At 39.6% G+C, this 7,226-nt stretch overlaps 1 pseudogene; it reads right to left on the bottom strand.

Moving 5' to 3' along the window:
• Positions 1-363: 363 nt before the first annotated feature.
• On the bottom strand, positions 364-993 carry LOC149183259 (uncharacterized; annotated as a pseudogene).
• Between the last annotated feature and the right edge of the window lie 6,233 nt (positions 994-7,226).

The raw sequence follows: 7,226 nt of genomic DNA, 5'->3' as shown, positions 1-7,226 counted from the left end.
ATGACAATTATCATTGGGTTAACTTTTTTTTTCCAATCCAATGATGATCTGACTTCTATTTCCTACAAATTTTGTCCCAATTTTATCATAATCTCGATTCTCAAATGGTATGTGGGGGCAGTTGGAAATTGGAATATTATGCAGTGAATGCCCAATGCCCATCACAGAGTTGGAGCTTGGAGCTTTCTCATTTTCGGAGGGATACGACCTGTAAAAGAAGAAAAATGCCGAGTCGCAAATCCACAACTACTCAGCCTCCTCTGGTTCTAATGTCAGCCAATCCACTCAATTAAAAACACCAAACATTTCTGACCCGTTGAAGCACGAAGCAGGTTGTCATAATAAAACCAACATCCTAATTTTTCAAGTTGTATTACACCCCAACTGTAAGTCAAGATTTTGGTAGGTTTTGATGTTTGAGTCATACCCAATCCCCAAATTTAGATCAAGTTATCGATTGTTCATTTCATGCAAGTGTATTTGACCTAGTTACACATGAAATACAAGGGCCAAAGATGTCACATAAATAGGGCTTTTGCCTTCTAATTGAAAAAATGGATGGTCGACTACCTCTGCCAGTGATACACGACAATCAGAGAACATATATAGATTATAGGTCATTTTTCTTTTGAGAAAAACCGTGATTATGTCTTAGCCTTCTTTCGACTCTTCAAGTTTTTGTTTCACAACCTCAATATGTTATCCCATACAAACATCTTCTTCTGTACGGTCCCTAGTTGTGACGATTTCAAGTTAGTCTTAGAGTTTTCACAGTTCATTCACAGACAAAGACTCCAAAACCTCTCTCACCATGTGTTTGATAAGCCTATAAAGCCCCACATGATCAATTCCATCTTTCACAACACAACCACCCATAAATGAACTAATTTGACCATCGCTCAGTTTACTTCGTGAGCCATTCATATATTTCTCAATCCTCTTTATCTCTATCTTACATGTAGTGAAATGGATATCTATTGAATAGTCAGACATATAAACCTATGTAGATATTAGATATATATGGAATAGTCAAAGTTTATAGATGGAATCGGATTTGCCTCCGGACCTTGGATTAGGTATGTCGGCCGGACAAATCGTTCTTACAGACAAGACCGATCTTCCAAGTATCTAATGATATCTAGCGACAAGCAAACCAAACAAATTCTATCTTTCTCTAAATATTGCGATTTATAAATAAAGGCCAATAGATGTTTTAGACCCTACGTCAGTCCAATGCTAGTTTGTGGAAGCCACGTTCCGTTTGTCCAAATGAGCTCCCTTTTAAAGAACCTGCAAACACAAACAGGCACACATCAAATAATACCTGCATAGCCAATATAATAAAGCATATTTATCATCATGATCAAGGAATTGATGAAATAAACCATGGAAGACAATTTATTGAGAAAAATGAATCTAATTGTATTAACTTTAAACAAAGAAGAACTTTACAACCTTGGTGCCTTGATGTTGTACAAGATCCTCCCAGGGTCCAGCAAGAATGTCCTCTACTTTGACAAGCTTCACTCTCTTCCCAATGAAGCTAAAAGGTATGTAATCTCTCCTCTCAAGCTCAATTAGGAAGTCTAAATTCCAATAACATCTACCCTAAAAAATATTCAGCTTTAAACCTCGTTAGAAACTAGCCCAATGCCTCATTTTATAGAGCAGAGGAGGGAAGTTACCAGGTCCACCTTTAAAGGGATAAGTCCTCCTTCAAAGGGATAAGCTCCTCTCATTATGGGTTAGCTCATTTAGCTATTGGATGCATGAACCACCTAGGAGTGAACCAACCACGTCAAGATTCCTTCTAGAAGCGTCTAGAATTAACCCAAAGTGAGTTTTTAAGAATAAACTTGCAAGCACCTTTTTGACTTTCACAGGGGTCCAAACCCACTCCTTTAGAGACAGAGTGGGCAGGTCCGCAGGTAACATGACCAAGGGGTGCGGGACCGTAGGTAATGGTAAGAGAAAGTGCGGAACCAGAGTTTTACAGATTTTCAAAGACTTTCTCTCATTTTTAAGGCTTTGACATGAAGAGCTCAGGTTTGAGACTTGCACAGGAGGACAGTATGAGTGGTGATAGACTCACACTGACTGCAAAAAGTCATAGTGACAATATTTTGTGTAACAGATTGCCCCCTAAAGTGCGAAGTCTGTAGTAGATGAGGATTTCATTTATCATCTAAGAAGAGTGAAGTACTTTATCATTTCGAGGATCATCTTGTGGAGATCCTGGTTGGAACCTGTAAAAACATTCAATACAAAATATATATATTGGATCATATCATCACTGAGGTAGGAATTCCCATACTCAGATCAAAACTGACTAGAAAACTAACTAAACTGATCTGATATAGGAATGATCTTGCAATACATCACAAGTATAGACACATCTAGACATAGTATGGGCGCAACCATCTGTTTATGAATACTCCACTGTATAATGAATATAAACTTCCTCGCAGCCTGGATGGTGGAAACTAGATCCAGGGTCTTGATTTCTATCCATGTGAATGAATATGTCAAAGTCGAACATGGTAGAAACCAATTGATTACCAGTCAATGATGTAAACTGTTTAATAAGTGTGAGAGAAACCACTATTAATGTCCATGGCTCTCAAAGTACTCGGTACAATCCATGAAATGTGAATAGATGTGTTGATGTCAAACATGTCACGAAATCCTTTGATCGAAGGTCAATGATGCAACCTATCCTTGAAGGTGAGATACCTGCCATTGAGGCATGCAGATCCCAAGGTACTGACGATTTCTAGATCATCTTTCTAGATAATGAGATGATGTTGATCGAAAGCAATCCGTTGTAGGCAAGCCCACAACACGAAATCATATATCAAGTTCGAAGAAATATAGTTGGAAGGACTGACTCTGGGATGGTCAAGATGGATGACAGATATTTTGCAGATGAATGGTTTATTTGCACTGACCTCTTGAACACATAACAACACTGCAGATGGTTTGGTAACAATTGACCCAAAGCTAATACCCAGAAATCGGCTGAAGACTTTCAATATGGTTTGATTAATTGCTAGGCAAAGGATTTCCCAACCCAAGTGAACAAAAAGTGTCGTGTTCAAGAGTGGTTAAATGTTTTTCTAAGACACAAAGTATGACAAACAGGTTAATTTTCCTCTCTTTTCCCCCACCATTTCTGGCAAGTACCTCTTTATTTTTGACAAGCTTGAGGAGGATAACATTTGCTTGACTATAAGCTCATCCTTCGGATGAGTCTAACTTAGTTTAAATTCGAACCCTAAGAAGGAGTGGTCCGTTCTTGTTTGTAGTTGAACAGGTCCTTTACTGTTAAGTTTTAATGAGTCCAGTATAGGAGAACCTCAGTGTTTTTCAATTTTAGGGAGTGGGAAGAAAAACTTAAGAAAACTCCATGGTTGTCCTTTTTCATAAATTTGTGTCTCCCAAGCCCGAAAAGGTATAAAATAATACTTGAGAGAACCGCTTGACCATTACAATCAAGGAGTAATTTTCATAATTAGTGTCTCTGATCCGAAAAAGTAAAAAATCGATCAACGACACATCATTTTATAACCAATATCGAATTTGAAACGATAAAAATCCGGGAATCTTTTCATGTTTATGCGGAGAGAAAAGAGTTGTAAGTGGACCGTCCTTTTAATTCTGTTTTAACGAGCTTAAAAAGAAAAACTCGGCAATCTTTTCATATTTTACGAGTCAAAAAAGAGCTTAAAGAGGACTCGTCCTAGAAGAACGAGTGGTATAAATGGTAGAAACTGGTTCCGACAATAGAGGTACTGCTAAAAACATGTAATGGTTAAGAGGCTGGCTAATAAAACCACTCATAGATGTCATCCCTCAAGAACGGTAAACAACCAAGTGAAAGCATATGATCAGGCAAAGAGATGGTAGACCACTACACTATTATTCCTGAGGGGATTGTGGAAGATGTCATGGTCTCCATTGATTCCTACGAGTACCCTGCAGACTTCTTGGTCCTTCAGCTAAAGGAAAAACTCACTAGGTATCCCCTTATCTTGGGAAGGCCTTGGATAGCTACTACAGACGCTTACATCAGTTGTCGAGCTGGGAGCATGACCATCAAGAATGGGCATATGTCCAAACATCTAGTCGTATATCCTTCTGCCCAACATCTGCTAGAACATGACTTACCTCTATGGTTGGATGAGGAAGATGAGGATGAAGTCTACTCTGCACCATTGTGCACAGTGGAAGCCACCAAGGGAGATCCTCAAACTGAGGATGATATTATTGAGAATTTGATTCAAAATCCATCCCCTAGTGTGCTGCCATTAGAAGAGTTGGTGGAAGAAACCCAAGAGAATGATTTAGTTGATCTATGTATGACTGATCTGACGTCTGTCCAAGTTAAGAATGTGGAATTTTCTCCTAAAAGAACGTTGAACATCAACTCATCCCTATCCCCCTCTCAGGAGAAAGAGTTGTGTAGCTTATTGAACAACCAATTGGATGATTTTGCTTGGAGCTATAAGGAAATGAATGGAGTACACCCTTCAATCTATACCCATCACATTTACATTAAAGAGGATTGTAGACCAGTCACGCAACCTCAATGGAGGATGAATCCAGCCCTTAAGGACATTGTCAAAGAAGAACTGCAAAAGTTGTTGGATGCAGGATTCATCTACCCCATCTCTGATAGTGAGTGGGTTTCTCTTTTAGTGCTTGTGCCCAAGAAAAATGGGAAGTGGAGAATCTATGTAGATTATCAAGAACTTAACAAAGCCACCAAGAAGGACCATTTCCCTTTGCCTTTCATAGATCAAGTGTTAGATGGCCTGGCAAGGAAAAATTTGTTTTCCTTCTCATATGGGTTTCGCGGGTACAATCAGATCCAAATCAGCCCAGAAGGCCAAGATAAGACCACTTTCACTTGTCCATGGGGTACCGTTGCTTACCGGGTCCTTTCCTTTGGGTTATGCAATGCTCCTGCCACTTTCTAGAGAGCGGTACTGAGTATATTTGCTGATCTGGTTCATGATTTAGTAGAAATCTATATGGATGACTCTACCCCTTATGGTTATAACTTCCAAGAAGCCCTGACTAACCTAAGGAAATTTTTATCCAAGTGCATTGAAATGAACATGTCCCTCAGTCGTGATAAATGTGAATTCCTAATGACTGAAGGGACCGTGCTAGGTCATACAATTTCTCAGCAATGTTTACAGGTGGATCCCAACAAGATTTCTATCATCCAAACGGCCGCATCTCCTCAAAAAGTAAGAGATGTTCGGAGTTTTCTAGGCTTAGCAGGATATTATAGAAGATTCATTAAAGATTTGAGTAAGCTAGCCTCTCCATTGTTTGGTATATTGGGAAAAGATGCTAAGTTCATATGGACTAACAACTGTTAAGAGGCTTTGGATGCTTTGAAAGGTAAGCTGATAACTGTCCCAATCTTGAGAGGTCCAAACTGGGCCTTACCTTTCCACATTCACACTGATGCCTTGAACAAAGACATAGGAGCATCCTTAGGACAAGTTGAAGAGAAGCTACTGTATGCCATATATTTGTCAGTAAAAACTTGTCCAAGGCAGAGTTAAACTATACTGTAACTGAGAAAGAGATCCTCATTGTAGTCCATTCCCTAAACAAGTTCAGACACTACATCACTGGCTATCAAACATTCATGCATACTGATCATGCTGTAATTAGGTATTTGATGAGTAAACATGATGTAAATGCCCGTATCATTAGATGGTTACTTTTATTGCAGCAATTTGATTTGACCATTGTTGATAAGTCAAGTAAGGAAAATGTTGTTGCTAATTTTCTGTCTAGACTAGATTTTCCTGTAGGTGAAGAAGGGATGGTGGATGATCAAATGCCAGATGAACACCTGTTTTCTATTTTAGTACTCTCCCCATGGTTTGCTGATATAGGAAATTATTTGGTTTCAGCACAGTTTCTGCCATACCTGTCCTCAAAAGAGAAGAGCAAGATCGTGAGCAAAAGTGCCCCATCCACTTGGATTGCGGGCAATATTTTTAAACTTGGCCCAGATCAGATTTTGAGGTGATGTGTCAGCGAGGAGAAAGTTTTTGACATCCTCCTAACCTGTCATGATGGGCCCTGTGGAGGCCACTTTGTAGTAAAGAGAACCACCTTCAAAATTCTATAGGTAGGGTACTATTGGTCCACTCTTCATCAAGATGTCAGGAGATACATGAGCCAATGTGATAGATGTCAAAGGATGGGGAAACCTACTCCAAAGAATGAGATGCCATTGCAGCCTCAAGTGACTTTCGAGCCATTTGAGAAGTGGGGCATGGACTTTGTGGGTCCTATCAACCGTCCTCCAAAACAGAAGTCCTACATCATTGTGTGCATGGATTACCTGACAAACTGGGCAGAAACAAAGGCAATAAAAGTAGCAACAGAAGAAAAGGTAGCTAAGTTTTTGAGGGAAAATATCTTCTACAAGTTTGGCTACCGAAGAGAGCTAGTCATAGATCAAGGAAGTTAGTTTACCTCTAAGCTGATTGAAGACCTGCTCACTCATCACAAGATTAAGCATATAACTTCCACCCCTTATCATCCGCAAGAAATTGGATAGGTGGAAGTTACTAACAGGGCTTTGCAAGGGATTTTGACTAAGGTAGTGAGCAACAATAGAAAATATTGGGCAGATCGTTTGGTTGAGGCCACCTGGGAATATAACACTAATTGGAAAATTACAACAGGTTTCACACCTTATGAGCCGGTCTACGAGAAGAAGGCTTTGCTATCCATAGAATTTGAATATAACACATTGGGGTTGGAAACTCAGTTGGACCTAGATCTCAGCCATGCACAATAGGAAAGATTGCTTCAACTGAATGGATTAGGTGAATAGAGAATGCAGGCCCTTCTCCACTCAGAGGTAGTCAAACTTCAAAGAAAGATATGGCATGACCGACATTTCAAAGAAAAGGAGTTTCAGCCAAGATATTGGGCACTACTATATGATTCGAGATACAAGGATCTCAAGGGCAAGCTGAGGACAAGATGGATGGGACCCTATATAGTGGAAACATGCAATGACAATGGTTCAGTCCTTATTCAGACCATTGATGAAGAAGCCATCTCCATGCTCATCAATGGGCATAGATTGAAGATCTATAGGAAGCCCCTTTCCAAGCAGGAGTTCATTGAGACCCTTGGTAAATCAGTATTGGTAGTGGAGCAAGTTCCTATCTCCACTCCACCTA

Source organism: Pinus tabuliformis, chromosome 3_2, assembly GCF_031772625.1.
Source record: "Pinus tabuliformis cultivar Carrire ecotype Pingquan chromosome 3_2, CPIR1, whole genome shotgun sequence".
NCBI lineage: Eukaryota > Viridiplantae > Streptophyta > Pinopsida > Pinales > Pinaceae > Pinus > Pinus tabuliformis.
The sequence above is the reverse complement of the archived record's forward strand: the minus strand, read 5'-3'. Positions and strand labels throughout refer to the sequence as shown.